A 14,874-nucleotide genomic window follows, 5' to 3' on the forward strand; every position below is an offset into this window, starting at 1 on the left:
AGATGAAGTGCTTTGACATGGGCACAAGCAAAATGGGAACTGTCAAGCCAGTTAGTAAATAAACAAAGTGAAGTCGCCGGTGTTTGTCCGAAGTAAAAGCATTTGTTTGTAATGCATGAATCAATTAGTTGGCTTAAAAGAAAGATATTTTTCGCATTGTTAGTAGAGAATTGTAAATCTGAAGATGTAGCCTGTGACTTACTGGATACCAGTATATAGATTAGCTGAAAGTGTTGGTTCTGCAAGTTTATGATGTTTTGTCCGCGCTTTTCGATGGCATTATAAATTGTTAATTTAATCCACTCTTTGCTTCTTACACTTCTCTTTTCTAGAATAACTTCAGTTGTACCCCAATCTGCGCATTTTTCGCAATATACGCGGCGCTTATAAACTTGCCATTGTTAAGTGTAATGACACGTATCAGATAAGGACACGTCAGCAAACAACATTAACCACCATCTGCTTCGATTGAAATTCTCAGTAAGTCCAGAAAAACGGTGTATATAATCTGATTCCGACCGTTTTTATTAACTTAGCTCCAAGGTACCCTTCAGTGCTTTGTACCATGTTTGCACCATTATTGTCAGTTGCTTACTGGTAATCATCCGGCATTGTAGTAGTATTAAATACCTTTGATGCCAGAACTCTAAATACTTTCAATTGTCTCCAGCTATTTTCATAAATTCAGCAGTTAAGTCAATTATGTTGCGGACTACAATATTCATAGATGAGTACATTTATGTTTACAGACTTCCTGTTGTGGTAAGGTACTGAAGCTGTAGATTTAAGTTTTATCTACCAAAAAGCGCCTCAGATAATGATCATACTATTTTTCTACACCAATTTTGTGTCTATTTTCCTCCTCTCTTATGTTCCTGCACACCCAAATTACTCTTTCTTCCTAGGTGTAGCTTTCTTGAGTAGTTTAATCCGGAGTATACAGCTTATTAGATTTGTTTGAGGGACTTTATCTTCAGTACTGCCATCTAAACATGAAAATAAACCTGTACTGAATGGAAAAATGTTTAATGAAATAATGTGTCACATCCATACCAATATAAACAAACTATTTTTCAATGAGAAATAGTTGAACTAAAGTAACTGGAATTTTGATATAATAGAACCCATAATTGGAAATTCTTTCCAATTATGGAGATCTCCAAACATGACTGTTTCCTCAGCTTGGATGTTTGGCTTCACTTCGATTTATTGGCAAGGTACCAGAAAAATGCAGTGACCAGCAGCAAATGGATTGTGTCCCAACTCAGATTATTCCTCAAGTGTATGTGGCCTTGTACCACGTAGGACTAAAAGGGGACACTGAACATATTCTATACTATTATCAGAATCACTTTGTGACTGATGCTTCAGCACATCGAGTGGTAGGGGCCAGACACCATCCAATCGCAGTTCTTTCACAAGCATCACACGCTTACCGCATTGCCTGTTTTGTAGGTATGTTTAGCACGTAATGAAGTGATGCTCGCTGCTTGCTGACAACACACTTCTCTGCCACTGCAATATGTCAGTCACAAGAACAACACAAATGATCACATTCTTGGCTCTCAGGAGAAAGTTGCAGAAATGCTGAAATATTTGAATTGGCAGACACTTCAAGATACAAGCCAACAATCAAGCAAAAGCATACATATGAAGTTTATGAAGTGAAGAGTCTAGAGATAATCTACAGCCCCCTATGTATTGCTCCTATAGTGAACACAAAGACAAGATTAGTCTAATTACAATTCACACAGAGATATTTAAGCAACCATTCTTCTTGCACTCCGTATAGAATTGGAACTAATGTGTTACAATGCTGAATGTATGTCATGCATTAAAAAGTAGTTTGCATATTATGAATGTAGATCTAGAATATCACAGTGCTTTATTAGGAATGTTCTCATCGTAGGCAGTATGCCTTGCTTTCTTTTGACCTTTGAGCCAACTTAGTTAGAGGGGAAACTATAGTGTAATATGGACCCCAAAACATGGTGTAACTTTTCATCTTTCACATTAAGAAATCATTACCAGAAGTGATCAGTGACAGAAAAAGTCCAGGGGGCAAAACATGGATTGAACCTTGGACTTTCTAATTTGTACTCTCACACTTATCTACTGAAGTATTTAATATTTAGCGTACAGAAATTGAGCTGGAAAAAAAATTATTTAATTCCAAATATTGTGCAAGTCCATCTGTGGTAATGACAGTGGTGACCATCTAACATTATTCTGCAAGACACATCATTCAGTTGTTTACACATTCATAGTTTCAAGAAATGTATTCATAAAAAAATGCAGAGTTATATTTGAAGTCTGATGGCACTACCAGCGTGTTCTATGTAATAAAAATGTTGCTGACTGGAGTTTTGATGCAGCCACTTCTAAGACATAGAAGAGTTACTTAAACCTACCAATATTGGGCATTGTCTTTGACCTATGTTATAATGATGTTGTGGCATGTGACATTATATGAAAGAAAACAGATCAATGATGTTGTTTGTTTTGCCTGTACATTACCGTTTGGAATGTATGTTGTGGCACCAAACTGAGTAGTAGTGTAGCCCAGCGTCTGTGTTTCGTTGTAGTCTAGGTTTGATTGAAACATGCAGTTTGGTTATTAGGTGATGAAGCTGATGAATGTGATGTCATGATGAGAAAAACTATAATTCTTGATATTATGTGTACATTGTGCACATTTGATTGTGAGAAGTCGTTTATGTCTGCCATCTCGACAACATCCATGGTCAGAGTTAACAGTTTGTGTAGAATGCTTCAGTTAACAATCCAAACAAATGTAAAATCCAGTAATAAGTAGAGAGTAACAACATATATAGGTACTACAAACAGAACTAAGTACTCAAATCCCTGTCTAAAGACAAAGCATCACAAAAGAAAGAAGTAACAACTAAAATACCATGTTGTTGTAGTGGTCTTCAGTCCAGAGACTGGTTTGATACAGCTCTCCATGCTACTCTATCTTGTGCAAGCTTCTTCATCTCCCAGTACCCACTGCAACCTACATCCTTCTGGATCTGCTTAGTGTATTCATCTCTTGGTCTTCCTTTATGATTTTTACCCTCCACGTTGCCCTCAAATACTAAATTGGTGAACTCCTTGATGCCTCAGAACATGTCCTACGAACTGATCCCTTCTTCTAGTCAAGTTGTGCCACAAATTTCTCTTCTCCCCAATTCTATTCAATACCTCCTCATTAGTTATGTGATCTACCCATCCAATCTTCAGCATTCTTCTGTAGCACCACATTTCAAAAGCTTCTATTCTCTTCTTGTCCAAAGTGTTTATTGTCCGTGTTTCACTTCCATACATGGCTACACTCCACACAAATACTTTCAGAAAGGACTTCCTGACACTTAAATATATACTCGATGTTAACAAATTTCTCTTCTTCATAAAAGCTTTCCTTGCCATTGCCAGTCTACATTTTATATCCTCTCTACTTCGGCCATCATCGTTATTTTGCTCCCCAAATAGCAAAACTCATTTACTGCTTTAAGTGTCTCATTTCCTAATCTAATTCCCTCAGCAGAACCCGATTTAATTCAACTACATTCCACTATCTTCGTTTTGCTTTTGTTGATGTTCATCTTATTTCCTCCTTTCAAGACACTGTCCATTCCGTTCAACTGCTCTTCTAAGTCCTTTGCTGTCTCTGACAGAATCACAACATGAACCATGGAACTTGCCATTGGTGGGGAGGCTTGCGTGCCCCAGCGATACAGATAGCTGTACCGTAGGTGGAACCACAACGGAGGGGTATCTGTTGAGAGGCCAGACTAACATGTGGTTCCTGAAGTGGGGCAGCAACGTTTTCAGTAGTTGCAGCGACAACAGTTTGGATGATTGACTGATCTGGCCTTGTAACACTAACCAAAACGGCCTTGCTGTGCTGGTACTGCGAATGGCTGAAAGCAAGGGGAAACTACAGCCACAATTTTTCCTGAGGGCATGCAACTTTACTTTACTAATATACCATACAAGATAGAAATTTCTCTTTCTCTGTAGATATTGTTAATACACTTCTTTTAGTTCTCAGATGATTGAATGTGCGTGTAAATGTGTCAGAATTCTTAGCATCATTACACATTACATAATTTAATTAAAAATAGTTCTACATTATTCATATGCCACATGGAGTCTATTGTACCGATGAAACTACAGTCAGATAAAGTTATAAGAAAACTTAATATTAACAGTTGTCAACAGGCATAGACACAAATCCCATACTGTGTGTTATGTCTTATAATAGGCTTACTGTAATCTTTTTTGCAATAGCTAGCTGTAACTGTTTCAGGTCTCCATCTGTTAGGTGTAGGTTTACAAACTTTTTCTCAAATAAAGTCTTCATTATTCTTTGTAAGAGAGTTATATTATCTCTTTTTCTGAACTTATGCCCTTTTCCTTGAAGAAGAATGAATTGTGAAGGGAAATTATATTTCAGATTTGTTATTAAGAATATTTTCACTACCTTGCATATTCTCGTAGACAGGTAGAGAAATGAATAGCAGGTCATGACAGTTTTTTAGCAGCCTATTTGAGACATTTTAAGAGAATAGAAACATAGTCACAATTGGAAGATGCTGTACACTTCTGCCAGAACTCCAGAATTAATTGTAGCTCAGATTTCACTTGAGTGGCCCATTTCATAGAGTACTCTCAATACAGCATTCAAAGGAGAAATAGTTTCTACTCCTTTTGGGAGCTGTGCCACATTGTAGAAACTATATCTTGCAGACTTACAAATACTCTCAACATGTGCACATACAGACACAACACAATCAGTATGACAGTTTGTTATGTCTCATTGCAAAAAATGTGAATGACTTTACTTTACGAAGGTATTCTTTATTTACCAGATCAGTTATTAACATAAATAATCTAGAAAAATTAGCTTTGTATTTCATATTTTAAACACAATTTATAATAATGCAGTCCACTTTACATATATTGCACAAGCTTTATCTGATAATATCTTAGGCATAGTCTATATCAATTCAGACAGGCTAGGAAAAAATCTTACCTTCATAGTGTTGGATGGTATTGAATTTAACATATATTAAAATGAAGCACTAAGAAAGGAACATGTATTATTTTATTTTCTCTAAAAAAAGAAAATTCTGCTCTGAGGTACAGCTCTCCAAAGATGACGCTGAAGATGCAAATTCTGGAAAAAAATTTAAAATCTCTGGAACAGTTCCAGTTTTTTTTTATTTCAAAGATAATTGCTTTATGGTTACAAAGAAATCCTCCATCTGGACTTATCTGTCAAAGTTCTTTTACTATAGTGTTCTGAACTTTTTTTATAATTTATGGAATTTTTTTTTTTTTTTTCAGGAATGCCAATCCATGAAATTTTGATTTTTTTCTGTTGATTAGTACCATATAGTTCTACATTCCCTGAAAAGGAGAACTTCCACTTTTTAGGTTGAACAGGTTTTATAAACAATTGAAATTTCTGACATACATGAAACCTGTTTTATTACCACATTATCACATAACAGGCTCATAAAAATCGAAACCTAGCCTTATTTAACATAATATTAGTTTTATGAATATAATAGAGGGAAACATTCCACGTGGGAAAAATATATCTAAAAAGAAAGATGATGAGACTTACCAAACAAAAGCGCTGGCAGGTCGATAGACACACAAAAAAAACACAAACATACACACAAAATTCTAGCTTTCGCAACCAACGGTTGCCTCGTCAGGAAAGAGGGAAGGAGAGGGAAATAACATCCGAGACTATGATGGTAACCCTATGCCTGAAGTGATACAGATTATGCCATAAAAGTTTCACCACAATTCTGTTATCTCTGCAAAAACTCATATATGGTGTCACTCAAAAGTATTAATCAGACAGTAATAGGCAAACAAAAACTGTTTAGTATAACACAGTAAATAATACCTTTTTTAAAGTATTAGGTTTCTAGCTAACTGTATATTTAGCCACTCGTGAAGTTCGTCATAAAGAATCCACTACAGGTCAAAAAGAAAAATGAGGTACATAATTATAATGCCAGAAGAAAAAATGATATTTATTACTCCACATGAAGGTTGTCTTTAGCACAAAAATGTGTGCACAGTTATGCAACCAAAATTTTGTATCACTTACGCAGTGATATAAAATGTCTGACACACAGCAAAGTAAAATTTCATAGCAAACAGAAAGCTTCTTGTTGACAACTCCTTATTACCGTATCACTGTAATGTGTAAAAGGTGGTGGGCAGAAATAACTTAACTCACATCTGTATATCTTTTTTTTTCTTTTTGTGAAACAATAAACATCACCTTAGAAATGTTCAGAATGTAATGATGTGTTAAAATTAATTTGAGATGTGAATGTAAAGTGACTCATTCCACATCATTAGGATGCATTGAGCAAAATGGTCCATGCAACATGTAACTAACTAACTGTATTACATTCATCTATAACTGTTTCTCAACACAGGTTTTGACTATAGCAGAGATATGACAATGAATTTTTTAAATGTATTGATACACATAGCAAGGAAACATTTGTTCTTCTTTTTTATATATGTCTTCAGAACGAGGAGTACATAAAACACATTTTTTTTTAAAAACTGGTACTGGCAGAATTGAAGCTGTGAGGGCGGGTCGTAAGTCATGCTTGGGTAGCTCAGATGGTAGAGCATTTGTCCGCGAAAGGCAAAGGTCCCAAGTTTGCGTCTCAGTCCGGCACACAGTTTTAATCTGCCAGGAAGTTTCATATCAGTGCACACTCCTCTGTAGAGTGAAAATCTCGTTCTGGACACATTTTAAAGTTTATCTGTATAGTGGGCCCATAGGCCATGGTATATGGATGAATGAACGAAATCAGCCAACCTCAGTCTCCAGTTATTAGCCCTGTGAAGATATGTTTGAAACTTTGGAGTTCCTCTGTCACGTCAGTAACAGCTAACCAGATATATTTGTAATTATTCTACACTATGAATACAAAAGATAAATGTAATTATGCTTTGAACAAATATTCTATGAGTGATATCAAGAATAACAACAACAATAAAGTCAAGTTCAGTATAACAGCTACATTTAGGCCAAGAAAGAAAATTATCAGTGATTATTATTTAAATGTTCCTTGTGACCAGTGTTGCCCTTCCTTATACATCTTAATGACAAGTGTGTTGTGAACACTCCTCTCTTCCAATGTGACATCAATGTTCAAAGTGTTGCATGAAAAACATTCCTGGTTTGACAAACACAAGCGTCATATTGCACCGTGACTAGCTTGCAAAATCAAGTGCTCTTAATCTCTGACTGGTGTCCACTCGACAAAGCATCTTGAAGAAACTTATGGGCTCTCTTCTGCAGCAAACTGAGGCCATTATCAAGGTCAAAATAGTGTGACAGATTTTTTGGTCCAGTGCTCACTTTTGCAAAATCATTGGACAAATCATGATATCACTGTTTACTTACCAGTCTAGTTTTAACAGTGGTGGGACAGAAACCATCTTGGTGTTTACGTGTGGTAATTTAAGGAAACCACTGAAAATCTGAATCAGGATTACCTAGTGGAGATTAGATCCTCTAACCTTCCATTTTGTCACTTTTTTATCTTTAGTTGATATTCTATGCAATGTATGCTGTCTTTTGTCATCCAGCAGTCATCTAAGTTTTCCTTGTTTTGGGCCAAAAGAGGTACGTCATCTGCAAAGCTTAACATTCGTGTCTGTTTTCTTTGCAATTGTAGTCCTCTTCTGAAATTCTTTCACTTCATTGCTTCTTTGATGTGTAAGTTAATAAACTGTGTGATTTTCTCAATGTGACTTATCTTTCTCAATCGTCCATATTTAGTACTTCCAGTGCCTTCTCTGACTCCCCTTCTGTCAGCATTGTTAACATCTTATTCAATTTTGCATGGTTAAATGCTTTCTCTAGGCCCACAAATATTGTGAAAGTATCTTCAATTTTCAACAATATGAAAAGGATAGGTTGCTACTCATCACATACAGGAGGCATGGAGTTGCAGACTGATTTAGCGGTCATTCTTCCACATCCCTGTTTGCCTCTCATCACCCTCTCTATATGGTAAGTAGCAATCTGTTCTTTTCATGTTGTTAATCCAGCCCAGATTTTCCATTGTCTGATTTTATCCTGAATTTTCTTTTTTCTTCCTTACATTTTCAAGTACAAAGTTAAAATTACTTCTCAGATGTCTTTTCCATTTCTGAAACTAAACTTATTTTCATGCAATATCTCTAAAACTGTTCTTTCTGTCTTGTGCATTATTTTAAACAAAAGTGTGACATGTCAGATTGATTGCCTGATTGCTTCCAATTTTATCTGCTCACACTATCTTAGGAGATGTGATGATAATGCCTACCCTGGTTTCTTTAGCTCCAACAGATTTTAGAAATGCTTAGTTACTTAACCGTGTCCTGCTGTCTCAGCTCTTTTAGCACTTTGTTGAACTGTTTGTTCCACATGACCTTCATCCTCTCAGAATAGTTGTTCTCCATCGTTTAGACATTTGATACACTGCTTCCAGTCTATCTACCCTTAAAAGAGGATTGTCAGGTATACTTCATAGAACACCAAGTTGCTTTACATGTGTCTCGTGTCTATTCCACTTTACCCTGTTTGCGCTTCCTGTTAATTTCAAGTCCTAAGCTGTCAATGCTGCTGTCTCCCTGTTGTGCCCCTAGGATTTTCATATTTTCTTATTTCCTGCATAAGCTGGAGTATTTCCTGATTTATCTCTGGTGTTTATCCCTCTGCTTTGGCTGTCATTAAATTTCCATATCCCATCACATGATTTATCAATATTTGTGTTTTCCTGTGTACTCTCCGTATTTCCTCCTCATCAGCTTGTGACAAGGGCTCACACAGTGGTTCTTAATATTGGTTATATTTCATTATCAGAATAATAATTTAGTCAATGTGTTACCTGTAACTCACTCTGTTAGTCTGTTCCCATCTTTCTTTCATAATAATACCAGTACCGGGTTACCTCAAAGATTGGAAATGAATTGAATCATTCATCTTGTGGAAACTAAATTTTTCAGTCTGCTGCCTTCTTTAACATCCAGTAGAAGTATCAGTGTGGTAATTATATTTTCCATAATTCACTTTTCCATGGCCCCGTCTTTGTAATGCATGACCACTATCTAGGCTGCTTCAATGCAGCACATTGCAGTACCCATACAGTCACTGTGGTAGGTAGTTGCTTAGATGGAAAGCAGTAACTATGAAGGATTATGAGTTACAGCCAAGATACCAGTGAAATCATAGTTTTTGTACAGCAATAGTGAGGAGATCATCAGTTGTAATTCTCAGATGTTTTAAGCTTTTTTAAAAAATAATTAAATGTGGACTGCTGTCTAGGAGGATGTGAGTGAAAACAGAAAAATATATGGCATTTGTTACCCAGTAGAAGATGGACAGGAACCATCCAGCAGTTTCATTGGAGAATATTTCTTCTTTCAAGCTCAGTAGCACACCAGATATATTTCATTTCAAAAAATAAAAACCAATTTACAATATACACTCCTGGAAATAGAAAAAAGAACACATTGACACCGGTGTGTCAGACCCACCATACTTGCTCCGGACACTGCGAGAGGGCTGTACAAGCTATGATCACACGCACGGCACAGCGGACACACCAGGAACCGCGGTGTTGGCCATCGAATGGCGCTAGCTGCGCAGCATTTGTGCACCGCCGCCGTCAGTGTCAGCCAGTTTGCCGTGGCATACAGAGCTCCATCGCAGTCTTTAACACTGGTAGCATGCCGCGACAGCGTGGACGTGAACCGTATGTGCAGTTGACGGACTTTGAGCGAGGGCGTATAGTGGGCATGCGGGAGGCCGGGTGGACGTACCGCCGAATTGCTCAACACTTGGGGCGTGAGGTCTCCACAGTACATCGATGTTGTCGCCAGTGGTCGGCGGAAGGTGCATGTGCCCGTCGACCTGGGACCGGACCGCAGCGACGCACGGATGCACGCCAAGACCGTAGGATCCTACGCAGTGCCGTAGGGGACCGCACCGCCACTTCCCAGCAAATTAGGGACACTGTTGCTCCTGGGGTATCGGCGAGGACCATTCGCAACCGTCTCCATGAAGCTGGGCTACGGTCCCGCACACCGTTAGGCCGTCTTCCGCTCACGCCCCAACATCGTGCAGCCCGCCTCCAGTGGTGTCGCGACAGGCGTGAATGGAGGGACGAATGGAGACGTGTCGTCTTCAGCGATGAGAGTCGCTTCTGCCTTGGTGCCAATGATGGTCGTATGCGTGTTTGGCGCCGTGCAGGTGAGCGCCACAATCAGGACTGCATACGACCGAGGCACACAGGGCCAACACCCGGCATCATGGTGTGGGGAGCGATCTCCTACACTGGCCGTACACCACTGGTGATCGTCGAGGGGACACTGAATAGTGCACCGTACATCCAAACCGTCATTGAACCCATCGTTCTACCATTCCTAAACCGGCAAGGGAACTTGCTGTTCCAACAGGACAATGCACGTCCGCATGTATCCCATGCCACCCAACGTGCTCTAGAAGGTGTAAGTCAACTACCCTGGCCAGCAAGATCTCCGGATCTGTCCCCCATTGAGCATGTTTGGGACTGGATGAAGCGTCGTCTCACGCGGTCTGCACGTCCAGCACGAACGCTGGTCCACCTGAGGTGCCAGGTGGAAATGGCATGGCAAGCCGTTCCACAGGACTACATCCAGCATCTCTACGATCGTCTCCATGGGAGAATAGCAGCCTGCATTGCTGCGAAAGGTGGATATACACTGTACTAGTGCCGACATTGTGCATGCTCTGTTGCCTGTGTCTATGTGCCTGTGGTTCTGTCAGTGTGATCATGTGATGTATCTGACCCCAGGAATGTGTCAATAAAGTTTCCCCTTCCTGGGACAATGAATTCACGGTGTTCTTATTTCAATTTCCAGGAGTGTAGATGGACAAAAATCATTTAGGATTTAATTGTAACCTTTTATTAGAAGTAATGTATGCTACATGAGAGAAGTTTGCATTTTCAATACCATTAAAAGAAAAAGAAACACATAAATATGACAAGAAATATAGCAGCAGCAGTTAGAGAACATCTAAAATCGACAGTAACACAGAAAACATTGTTAACATTCTAGGGAGTTTTTGTGCAACCAGTATATAAGCAATAGGCAAAAATCAATATTTAATCCTCATTTAACCATCTAGACTGTTGTGATATAAATAATCCTAGTTGCGTGCATAATGACGTGTTCAGCAGTCACATTTAATTTGACTTTGTAGAAACTGGAGTGATTTTATTTGAGTTGACAGTGATTTTTAGGTGAAACATTTAGGTACTGCAGATGAAAATGTGCTTTTTCAAAAAACAACATGGCACACAACCTAGGTTATACGTATGCAGGAGTCTGATGTGTCTTAATGCTCCTGGGAAACCTTATACAAACATACTCTCCATAGTGAAGCATTTGAAACTGAAACTTGTGGTTTCTAATAATGGTAATGGTGACTGAGTATATAAGCAATGGGCAAAAATCAATATTTAATCCTCATTTAACCATCTAGACTGTTGTGATATAAATCATCCCAGTTGCGTGCATAATGACATGTTCAGCAGTCACATTTAATTTGGCTTTGTAGAAACTGGAGTGATTTTATTTGAGTTGACAGTGATTTTTAGGTGAAACATTTAGGTACTGCAGATGAAAATACGCTTTTTCAAAAAACATCATGGCACACAACCTAGGTTATATGTATGTAGGAGTCTGATGTGTCTTAATGCTCCTGGGAAACCTTATACAAACATACTCTCCATAGTGAAGCATTTGAAACTGAAACTTGTGGTTTCTAATAATGGTAACGGTGACTGAGTAGAGGTACATTCAAAACAATTTCATTGTGGCGTTGTACATATGTGGAAACACATGTGAAGTTATCAGGAAGCACGTCAATGTATTGATTGTTGTTTACAGGTGACACCCGGCTCATCTACACCCTGCAGAAGAAAGTGATAATTTTTATTTGGCCCTGTTGTGAAATGAACTGTTAAAGTTGGCGTCAACATCGGCTTTTCCACGTCAGCTATTATTCCATCCAATAGCTGTCGTAAGTCCAGGTCAGTCAAAATGAAGTATGGGATCATATGTATGTTTTGTTAAAGTAGTTGGCACTGCAGGGTAATTGTATATATGAAGCAGTATGTACTTGCTGTGAAATGTACCATAACTTTCAAACTTGATTTGTGTAATGTATTCTACCACTTTTTTGTAAGCTTATAATGTACTAGATTATTTGGTTGTAAGAATCACTTACTGCTAGCTTCAGATATTCATTTATGTTTTAATCTGTGACTAGAAACTTTTGCTGTTTCAGAAAAGTTAGACTTAGTGCAGCTTTTTGTGGCATTTCAGTAGAAACATTATTTTAAAATTTTCGGATTTTTCAAAAATGCAAACAAAACTGATGTTTTTGATGATGAAGTCATGGAATAAAGTCATTTTGTTTCATACATTCAGTATTTTAGTTACAAGGAAGTCAGCAATTTGACATTAAAAATGAAGTAGCCCATCCAAAAAGTCTTTTAATACACGTGGTTTCTGGTTCTATCACAATGGCATCAGTGTTAATACTGGATCCATTTTAAAGATATGGCTGTGAATCATTGCTCTATACTTTAGTCTTTGCTGTATTGTTTTCTGCTATCTTATATTGTCCTGCTGTATTAAAATCTTCATGACTTCTCTGGTGATGTTAATTTACATCCCACCTGGAGGTGCAAGGTATAAATTCACTTTGATGATTTGTTGTTGGCACATTAATAGTACAACATAACTCAAATGAGCTGATGCTTGCAGCTGTCAGTCACTATTTACTCAAGGCCTGTCATCAAGTTGCAGAATTATTAGTGCATAAAATTTGGAATTTTCTTCTAATTTTAGTGCATCTGCGTGAATATAATTGACTTCAGCTTGCTTCTGTCAAACAACTTTTTGTGTACTGTTTGCAAGAAATCTTTTATGAGTCATTCTTGTTTGGTGTTGAAGGCACTGTTACTACAATTTTATCATGATGATATGTATTTCAGATCCATTAGAATACTTCTTATTCAAGCAAAGGTGATCAGCTGGTATGAGTTACGTGAGCGCAATAGCCATATAATCAACACATTCAATCAGTTAACCAATAATGTGTAGGTCAGCATTTTAGGAGCTGATCACTCTTTAACATTATTGTTCAACAGCTCTCTAGCAAATCTGATGCTGACTCTCCCTCTGTGAACAACATATTTTTGAAACACTTTATTTTCATTTTCATCTTTTGCCATGTACTAACACCTAAGAAAGTAAACAACACGTAATGCACTAGTAACGTTGTTGAAGGGTGTGAGACAAATACTGCAATAAGAGGGAAATTTCAACCCTCCAAATGCAAATCCCATTTGTGAATTATATAAGAAAGGTACTAAAAGTCACAAAGAAAATAATTTAAAACATTATAAATTTAAAATACATCTGAACTTGAATATTTTTCTAGTCTCCTATGCAAAGAATTTACCATTCTGGTTGAAGAATTTATCATTTATGAACTACACTAACAGCTCATTTTCTGGTTTATTTGTCAAATGATAATACTTTTCTTGTCAGATGTTTTTCAGTGTCCCATCATCTGGAGAAGTGTTGATAGTTAGTTTGTAGGAGATGCTTTCAGTAATTGTGGTGCAGTATGTGGCATATATTTTACGCCCTTTTCCCTTGTAGGTTATGATTTGATGTTTACAGATACCTTGTTCTGTGTTTTACATTCAGATAATAAATTCTAGCTTTTGATTTACTGTGATCAGACAGTGTACTGCAGAAATTCAAAAACTGTGTAGTTGCAATAAAACAAACAGCGGTTATGAAGTTATGTGGTTAGAACCATCTGAAAATTAGTGAAAAACAAGGAAACACTATTGATATTGTACTTGCTTGACTGTTTAATGTGTTTTATTTTTGAAACTGTGTTCATAAATTGGGTGGCTGTGAAGATGTCTTTGGTATGGAGCAAAGGTCCACAATTATATGGTATCCAACAATGATGAGCATTAAATAGATTTGAAAGCAGTTGTTAATATTCATAATCTCATAATTATAAACCTACAAGTGCCATTAGAGTATCTGTTCCACCAGGTATACTAGAAGGAGAGGCAAAAATGCATTTCTGTACCCTGTAGAGAAGTTATTTGGGGAAGAAGTCTTCCACCTACAGATATCTCCCACATGCTTAGAGCTGTTCTAGAGAGTTTTGAAAAATTTAGATTTAAATAAAAAGTAAGTATAAACTGCTAGACCACACAGAAATAAATTATAATTGTGACTGCAGTGTGTTACTGAGAAAAAATTCATTGAGTTTTAGTGGTCCCACAGATTCCATTAAGTGCTGATTTCCTCAGAGATGTCATCATCTTAACACTACTTACATAAAAGAGAAGATTACAGTTTACACAAAGGAAAATTTAGGATGGAATAACAAAAATATAAAAAGGCTAGATTGCTACTCATCGCATAGAGAAGGCATTGAGTAGCAGACAAGTGCAGTGAATAAAGACTGCTAGACATTATTTAATTATTGGACTATACAAAATGCACATTCCACACATGTGTAACAGATACACACACACACACACACACACACACACACACACACACACTCACACTCATACTCACACGGCCACTTTCATCTCCAGGCACAGAGATCCAACTGCAACTGTGCCTGAGGGAGCAGCAATCTTGGGTGGGGTAGGTAGTGGGGGTTCAGAAGAGGTGTGGACCAGAAGGGGAGAGGGATAGCTGGGAAGGGCTGGGAGACGATGTTACCATTGCTTGTGGGAGCAC

At 37.7% G+C, this 14,874-nt stretch overlaps 1 protein-coding gene across 1 annotated transcript in view; it reads left to right on the top strand.

Annotated features, from left to right (window-relative positions):
- Nucleotides 1-26: 26 nt before the first annotated feature.
- The window catches only part of LOC126089086 (sodium leak channel NALCN), a 390,881-nt gene continuing 376,033 nt past the window's right edge, over nt 27-14,874 (top strand). Inside the window, exons 1-2 of the mRNA XM_049906884.1 lie at nt 27-92; nt 11,974-12,116. The gene's annotated coding sequence lies outside the window, so the exon portion shown is untranslated. The remainder of the gene's footprint in view (nt 93-11,973; nt 12,117-14,874) is intronic.

Source organism: Schistocerca cancellata, chromosome 1 (assembly GCF_023864275.1).
Source record: "Schistocerca cancellata isolate TAMUIC-IGC-003103 chromosome 1, iqSchCanc2.1, whole genome shotgun sequence".
NCBI classification, from domain to species: Eukaryota; Metazoa; Arthropoda; class Insecta; order Orthoptera; family Acrididae; genus Schistocerca; species Schistocerca cancellata.